The sequence below is a fragment of the Gossypium arboreum genome, chromosome 5 (genome assembly GCF_025698485.1).
Source record: "Gossypium arboreum isolate Shixiya-1 chromosome 5, ASM2569848v2, whole genome shotgun sequence".
Lineage (NCBI taxonomy): Eukaryota > Viridiplantae > Streptophyta > Magnoliopsida > Malvales > Malvaceae > Gossypium > Gossypium arboreum.
In genome coordinates this window covers 21,143,083-21,152,271 of record NC_069074.1, presented here as the reverse complement: position 1 = coordinate 21,152,271, position 9,189 = coordinate 21,143,083, and the positions used below count along the sequence as shown (strand labels likewise).

The 9,189-nt window shown below is 39.7% G+C and overlaps 1 long non-coding RNA gene across 1 annotated transcript; it reads left to right on the top strand.

Annotated features, from left to right (window-relative positions):
- The first annotated feature begins 1,034 nt into the window (after positions 1-1,034).
- Positions 1,035-3,025, top strand: LOC128293180 (uncharacterized). The gene is made up of 2 exons (XR_008283282.1): positions 1,035-1,381; positions 1,828-3,025. It is a non-coding gene; the product is annotated as an uncharacterized LOC128293180 (long non-coding RNA).
- The last annotated feature ends 6,164 nt before the right edge of the window (positions 3,026-9,189 follow it).

Genomic DNA, 9,189 nt, shown 5'->3' with positions numbered 1-9,189 from the left:
AATAAATTTATGAGACATGTATATACAAGTAAAATTGGGTATAATTATTTTAAAAAATGAAATTAATAAGGTATGAAAGAAACGAAGTTAATATATAAGTTATATAAGTAACAAAATATATATAAAAAATATAATGCATAAGGATAATATGAGGGTGTATACAATAGATAAATTATAAGATTAAAATAGGGTTCTTAAAAGAAATATATTATACATATAAATAACTTTGAAAGAGGATACATACAAAGAAAAATATTTGCATAAAGTTATATGAAAATAATAACATGTACCATAGTAAAAATAATTTAATATGGATTATATACATGTAAAGAAATGTTAGAAATAATTGTATGTCAAAATATTGTTTAATTAAAACAAGATTAACTTAATTTTATTATAAATTATATATATAATAAATTTTAAAAAAACACAATTATATTAGATATATGTTTTTCTGTTAAAAAACTATATGTATAAAAGCATGGCTTTAATAATGTGTATAGGTCAAAGAACCAAGTATGTGCTTAATAATAATTTAAACAACACATAAAGTAGGTGGATTTCCTTTAAATAACAAAAAGAATATATACATTAAAATAGGTTAATAGATTCAAAAGAAATTATAAAATAAGATAAAATTAAAAGTATACATAAACTAAAATAAATTTTATTACAAATTATACATACCAATTATTAAAATAATAGAATAAATAAAAGGATCATTATAATGTTTTTTTTTAACGAAATTCAATTTACCCAAAGCAACAAAATATCACAATCAATACTCTAGCATGTAAAAGAAATTTTATGTGCAGTAAATAAAATAATGAGGATAAGACTTAATTGAAATAAAGTTAAAACAGGAGAAACAATTTACAAATAAATAATTGCAAAATAGAGTCAATGTGTTATGTGCACAAATATGCAGGGACTGGAATTGTAAATATCTCGCGCTCACACAATGCTGCAACGAACCGCGGATCAAAATGAAACAACACACAAATTAGAAGGTCGAATTTTAAAACATAGGGTAGGCAAATTGGGCGCAAATTGGATGTTGTGCGCAAGGGAAAGGACCCACCAAGCAAATTCCCCACTTTTGAGTGATAATGTGCAAATTGGGCCTGCCAAATGAGCTGACACGCGGGCCTTTATTTATGCTAACATCACTACTCTGTTAAAAGGTTATTTAAAACCTTTCTTTTCCCATTTTCCATCTCAAACGCAGCCCCATTTTTAAGCCAAAAATCACAGCCTTGGAAGCAAATTTCTAGGGTTTCTTTTGCTAGCAGCCGAACCACCATTGTTTTGGTGATCAACAGCATGCAGATGGTACTCATCTTCCTCGTTGAAGGCGTTCGACCATGCCTAGAGAAATTTGGTAAGTATTTTCTTCCTCCCTTTTATTATTTTTTTTAAAAAACTTCAAACTTCACATATTTTTTTTTAAAAAACGAAGATAGGTTCATAGAGCAAAGATTCAACACTATTTGTTCCTCGCCTTTATCTCAGTATTTTTGAATTATTCGGCTTTCATTGGGATTGACTCACATACTAAAAAATTCGAACCAAATGAAAAAAAAAAAAACTAAAAAAAAGAAATCATAAGAGAGGATAAAAAAGGCTTGAAATCACCTTTGCTGATCTTAAATTCTTTTTCTCTATTCTCTGTGCGTGTGTACAGATATCGTGGTCGTCCTTTACATTTGACTACCCTCAGCTTTATAGCCGAGAAAAGAAAAGAAAATCAAAATACAAATTTTTTGCTGTTGTGTTTGTGCTGTTCCCTTTGTTTGTCTCTATTCTTTGTTGCTTTTTGTTTTGCAGGTACCAGTCTGTTGGCATGCGACGGGTATGGGTCTAGGCTGGAGCAGCATGGGGGTACAGAGCTGATGACGGAGGCCAAGGATCTTGAGGGCAAACACGTCTTGCTAGGGCTTCATCTTGGTTTAGTGTTCGGGCCTATCGGGCCTTGTAAATTTGGGCCAAGTTTTAAAATTGGGTTTGGGTCCGATAGGGTTATTTAATGGACTGAGGTTTATTTATTTATTTATTTATTGTATATTTGGGTTTCTAGTGGGCCCGGGCAAATTTGGCCCACTACAGCTGCCCCTCTTTGCTCATTGTCGTGTAACGAGAATAGAGCAAAGACTATAAATGGGCCAATTTTGCCAGGGCCTGCTGAGCTTCGACTTCTTGGTGCTTCTTTTCTTCAAGTATCTTCAATATGCTCCATTGCAACTTCATGGAGACATAGTTCGTGGATTTTTATCCTACTCAACTGCGACTTCAGAGAGATAAGGATTATGACTTTGACTTTGCTCCACTGCAACTTCAGGGAGACAAAATCTTGCAATCTTCGGCCTGTTGCCCTACAACTTAGGGGGTTAAGGCTTGTTTTCTCTGATCTGCTCCACTAGAGACGAGATCTGCAATCGTCAGCCTACTCCACTACAACTTTAGGGAGCTAGGGTGATGGCTTAAATCTGCTTCACTGCAACTTTAGAAAGTCGAGATTCGTCGTCTTTGATTTGCTTCTTGTCAATACAGAGACGCCAAATATGCTATCTTCGATCTGCTCTCCACCAAAACAGAGACTCTAAATCTGCTATCTTCGATCTGCTCTCCGCCAAAACAGAGACGCCAAATCTGCTATCTTCGATCTGCTCTCTGCCAATACAGAGACGCCAAATCTGCTATCTTCGATCTGCTCCCCGCCAATATAGAGATGCCAAATCTGAGATCCTCGATCTGCTCTCCGCCAATACAGAGATGCTAAATCTGCTATCTTCGATCTGCTCTTTGCCAATACAGAGACGCCAAATCTGCTAGATTTACCAATGTTGCCATACTGTCTTCTAAAGACATGACGTGTAATATGGGTTTCCTATATTTGTGTATGTCAAATAACTAGGATGCTATGATCGAGATGAATCAAGTGTTCCTAACTAAATGAATGATTGTGAATGTAGAAATGTTATGAGAGTGGTTTCTTTTTAAATACTTAAGGTATCATTGCTCATAACTCTTCCGGGTTCCATCATTGATGTGCTATCGCGTCTTCTTACTTAGCCGTTATCTCTCACAGAAAATTTGAAGAAATAGTCCTAATTTGGATTTCTCTTTTTCCAATATTTTCTAACTTTGAGCCCGGTTAGTCCTGACTAGTGGCCCTATTTTAGGTCCTTGTACTATTTAGAGACTTTCCAGAGTAATATGCATAACATCTTTTGTGTGAATATTACATGTTCAAAAATCGCGATTTCAACAAAAATGCTCGAAAGAGATTATCAAGATGGACCAATGGAATTTTATTAAGCAAAATTTGATGTGAGTACATAGGATAGCGATTCTGATAAGGTGCAGAAAAAGGTGCCCCAGATATCACAGCACGAGTTTCACTATTCTAATTTCTCAAAAGCTCCTTCGAACCAAATGTATGTTCAGGAGATCCCGTGTATTTTGTTGATGCTCCAAGGCGTAATGTTCTTCTGTCTTGTTGATTTTGGAAGTACAAGACTACCATATGCCCCATATTCAAAATTTGAACTGCCCGTTTTCGGGTTTTCAACTCAAAAACCCTTTTGGTTCCAAAGTGCCCTTTACAGGTTTTCACCTCGGCCCCTTTTTTTTTTTTTTTTTAGAGCTCATTTTGCGGGTTTTCGCTCTGGCCTCTCCTTCTTCAGGTAAAATACTTCTTGACCGAATCTGAATTTACAGGATTGGGCAAATTTCTACCGTCCATCTCGGCTAGAATCAATGCTCCTCTAGAGAAAGCTTTCTTCACCACGTAAGGACCTTCCTAATTAGGCATCAATTTCCCTCGAAAGTCCTTCTGTATGGGAATGATCTTTTTCAAAACCAAGTCTCCTTCGTGGAATTCTCGAGGGCGAACCTTTTTGTCATAAGCCCGCATCATTCGCTTTTGGTACATCTGACCATGACGGATAGCTCTTAACCTCTTTTCCTCAATTAGGTTTAATTGGTCATATCGAGACTGGATCCACTCGGCTTCTTCTAACTTTAACTCCGACAATACTCGAAGAGACGGGATCTCGACTTCGATTGGCAACACTGCTTCTATTCCGTAGACCAGGGAGAAAGGGGTTGCCCCGGTTGAAGTTCTGACTGACGTTCGATAAGTAAAGAGGGCAAATGGTAGCTTTTCATGCCAGTCTCTGTAGGTTTCGGTCATCTTCCCCACAATTTTCTTAATGTTTTTATTAGCCGCTTCCACTGCCCCATTCATCTTTGGGCGATACGGCGACGAGTTGTGATGTCTGATCTTAAATTGACTGCAGACTTCTGCTATCGTACTATTGTTCAAGTTTAATGCATTGTCAGATATAATCCTCTCTGGCATTCTATATCGACATATTATCTCCTTTTTCAGAAACTTGCTCACTGCCGACTTGGTCACATTAGCATACGAAACGGCTTCTACCCACTTGGTGAAGTAGTCGATAACCACGAAGATGAACCGATGTCCATTGGAGGCTTTCGGGGATATCGGTCCAATCACATCCATGCCCCACATGGAGAATGGCCATGGAGACACCATGACATGCAGCGGTACACATGAATTTTGTCTCCGTAGATTTGGCACTTATGACATCTCCTAGCGTAATTGATACAGTCTCCTTCCATGGTTGACCAATAGTACCCGAATCTCATAATTTGCCTGGCCATTGTAAAGCCGTTAGCATGTGTCCCACAGACGCCTTCATGGACTTCTTCCAACATTTTCTTAGCCTCTACAGCATCTACACATTTTAGTAGCACTTGATCCTTTCTTCTTTTGTATAATATGTCCCCATCTAAGACATAGTCGATTGCCAGTCTTCTCAGCGTTCTTTTGTCATTCTTGCTCGCCCGGTCCGGGTATTCACGATTCTTCACGTATTGCAATATATCGTGATACCAAGGGTGATCATCTCTTTCTTCAACTTCTTCAATATTGTAACAGTAGGCTGGAATTTCATAAATGCTCATCCGGATGGGTTTGACATCTTTTTGTTTATTTGCCTTGATCATGGAGGCTAAAGTAGCCAAAGCATCAGCCATCTGATTTTCGTCTCGTGGAAGGTAGTGGAAGGTGATGTCATCAAACTCTTTAACCAGTTCAAGGACCAGTTTTCGATAGTCGATCATCTTGGGGTCTCTGGTTTCCCACTCTCCTTTGAGTTGATAAATCACTAGCGCGGAATCGCCATACACTTCTAGCATTCTAATCTTGCGTTCTATGGCTGTGCGGATACCCATGATGCACGCTTCATATTCCGCCATATTGTTTGTACAATCAAAATCTAATTTACTAGTTAATGGATAATGATCTCCGTTTGGGGATACCAAGACGGCCCCGATTCCATTGCCCACAGCATTTGATGCCCCATCAAAGTTCAATTACCAAGGAAATTCTTCTAGTGCACCTTCTTCAGCCGTAGCAATACACATTAGGTCTTCATTCGGGAAGTCGAAGTTCAAAGTCTCGTAGTCTTCCGAAGCTCTACTGGCCAGAAAATCTGCTATTGCACTTCCTTTTACTGCTTTCTGGTTCACATAAACTATGTCGAATTCGAAGCGAGAATCGCCATCAGCCATCCTTCCATTCAAGGTCGTTGACTCCATCATGTACTTTAAAGGGTCCAATTTTGATATGAGCCAAGTGGTGTGATATAACATATACTGCCTCAGCCTTCGGGTTGTCCAAATTAGGGCACAACACAACTTCTCTATCGGTGAGTACCTTGTCTCACATTCTGTGAACTTTTTACTAAGATAGTAAATGGCTTTTTCTTTCCTTCCCGACTCGTCATGCTGACCCAATACGCACCCCATGGAATTCTCAAATACTGCCAAGTACAGTATCAATGGCTTATCGGGATTAGGTGGCATCAGCACCGAGGCGTTAGATAAGTACTGTTTGACCTTGTCGAAAGCCTTTTGGCATTCTTCATCCCATTCACATGGGTTACGTTTCTTGAGGAGGCGAAAGACAGGGTCACATTTCTCGGTCAGTTGTGAAATGAACCGAGCAATGTAATTTAATCTTCCTAGAAAGCCTCGAACTTCTTTCTGAGTGTGCGGTGGAGATAGCTCCTGTATGGCTTTAACTTTGTCTGGATCGATCTCAATCCCTTTCTCACTAACCACGAATCCGAGCAACTTTCCAAACTTAGCTCTGAAGGTACATTTGGCTGGGTTGAGTTTTAGCTGGAACTTTCTCAACCTCAAGAATAGTTTTCTCAAGACTTGTATGTGCTCCTCATCTGTTCGGGACTTAGCTATCATGTCATCAACATAGACCTCAATTTCTTTGTGCATCATGTCGTGAAAAAGGGTTACCATGGCTCTTTGATAAGTTGCCCCCGCATTCTTCAGTCCAAACGGTATCACCTTGTAACAGAACGTGCCCCACATGGTTACAAACGTGGTTTTCTCCATGTCTTCAGGATGCATCTTGATCTGGTTGTATCCCGAGAAACCATCCATGAACGAAAACAGTGAATGTCCCGCCGTATTGTCCACTAGGGTGTCAATATGAGGTAGTGGGAAATTGTCTTTTGGGCTGGCTTTATTCAAATCTCTGTAGTCCACACACATTCGCACTTTTCCATCTTTCTTAGGGACAGGGACGATGTTGGCTACCCAATCTGAGTATCTTACCGCCTTTAGAAATCCAGCGTCAAACTGCTTTCGGACCTCTTTCTTTATTTTTAGCAAGACATCGGGCCTCATTCTTCGGAGTTTTTGCTGAACTGACTTACACTCTTCTTTTATGGGGAGTCGATGCACCACGATGTCAGTGTCCAATCCGGGCATATCTTGGTATAACCATGCGAAGACATCTTTGAATTCTTGAAGTAATCCAATGAGGTCTCGCTTCATCTCTGTAGTGATACATGTTCCGATCTTCACCTCTTGTCCTTCTCCTAAGCTCACAATTTCAACTAATTCTTTGTGAGGTAGGATTTGTCTCTCGTCTTGTTCTACCATCCTCAACAAATCAGGAGATAGGTTACAGCCTTGGTCATCTTCAAAATCCTGAGAATCATCCATACACACATCTTGCTCAAAAGGAAATTCTGAGTCACTGGTAATATCGCTCATATCATTGATATCTGGGGACCTGTTATGGATGAAGAAAGAAATCCAAAGAACAATGAATCTAAGAATATTTTATTTGTATAGTATGATTATGAATGAATTGGAAAGAATAAAAGAATATTCACTCAAGATGATACGCAAAAGTGCATTTTTTATTGAAATAACGATATTTGGACATATGCCTATTTCATAAAAAGATTCTTATTGCCCCTAGGCTTAGAGCAATAAGCTTGTTTTGAACATTACTCTGAGTTAACCCTAAAAGTTACAGGGATCTCCTCCACGGTCCAATTGTTCAAAATGCTTCCAGGGATGTAAGGGCGAATTCCAGCTAAATTTTCTTCAGTTTTCCCCTCGGATATGGCGTTAATGCTTAAACTGTTCAATATTTCTTCGGCGGGCTCTTTCCTTGTCGATCTTCCTTTAGAGTGAATAGTCCCTCCTGAGACGAATGTTTTGGATAAATGAGGGAAGGTTATCGGCTCCCACTTGACCTCCTCACCACACAAACGCGCTCTCCTCATCTCTTGCCTTTTCTCCAGCTCTTTCTTCTTTTGCTTCGCATCTGGCTTAAATCCTAAGCCAAAGCGGTCTCGTTTTTCCTTCAACACTGGTACCTCGATCCTTCCTTAGAGGCATCTTCCCAGTCCTTTCCCTGGCAAAGCTCCTTTGCCAATAGTTAATCGTAGGCCCATCCTTGTGGTTTTGGATATTCTAGGTGCTGGGATCTTGTTTCCTTCGACGATGAATGTAGCATTGACAAATTCTAGTGATCGAAAAGAGCATTCTATCGCCTCATCGTCTGTACCCACGTACGGTGCGTCACTGGTGACAGATGCAATGATGTCTTCCTCCGCGTTTATCGTTACCAACCTACCATCAGTTACCAACTTCAACTTTTGGTGTAGGGACGACGGTACTGCCCCTGCCGAGTGAATCCACGGTCTCCCTAACAGGCAATTGTATGAGGGCTTGATGTCCATTACTAAGAAGTCCACCTCGTATGTATTTGGGCCAATCAAGAGAGGTATCTCTATTCTTCCCATCACTCTCCTTTCCGTACCATCGAATGCTCTCACGACGTTTTGACATGTCTTCATGTGAGAGCTATCAACTGGCAGCCTATTTAGCGTGGACAAGGGCATGACATTCAATGCCGATCCATTATCAATCAATACCCCGCAATGTGTATCCTTTGCGGTGAGTGGTAATGTGTAGGGCCTTTGTAGATCCCATGCCTCCGGTGGTATTTCATCATCATTAAAGAAAATAAAATTATCTCTACGATGTTATTGACAGACGATCGAGTTTGTTGACAGAGATGTCATCCGCAACATATGTTTCATTTAAAACCTTCATTAATGCACTTCGGTGAGTATCCGAACTCAAGAACAAGGCTAGTACGGATATCTGAAATGGTTGTTTGTGCAATTGCTCCACAATTGTACTATTCATTGTGTTTTAAGAATTTTAAGAATTCCTTAGCCTCTTTTTCGATTCTGTGCTCATTGACGGGTGATTCGTGTCTGGTCATCTTTTCCTTTTCTTGTTCAATGACCACGGATTTTCCTTTAGTGATTACGCCTTTGTGTTCGAGTATAACGCGCCATTGCGTGTATAAAACCCTCGTCTTGACCTTTCTCCAAAGCGACAATTGGATTTTCCCTCCGGGATCGTTACATTGCGTCGTAATTCAAGGAACCCTTTTGCTATCCTTATAAGGGAAAGCAACGGGCTTTTGAATTATGACCTTTGGCTAATTGGTACTCGACTTCATTGACTCTTGGTGGGATATAATTACGACGGGTGATTGACCCTCGATATTGTTGGTTGGCCCTTGTTACGACGCACACATCTTCTCCTTCGGCCCTCGGTGTACTCAAAGAATTCGATCTCTTTATTTTCTATCAATCTGCATGCGAGCCACGAATTTATTGCACTTTTGGATCTCATGCCCTTCCTCGTCGTGGAATTCACAATAGTATTTCCCTCCTTCAGGCTTCTCCTCTAAACCTTGTATAAGTAAACCTTCTTCCACCATTTTCTTCCAAACCCATCTCAACGGGGTCTTTACCTCTGATA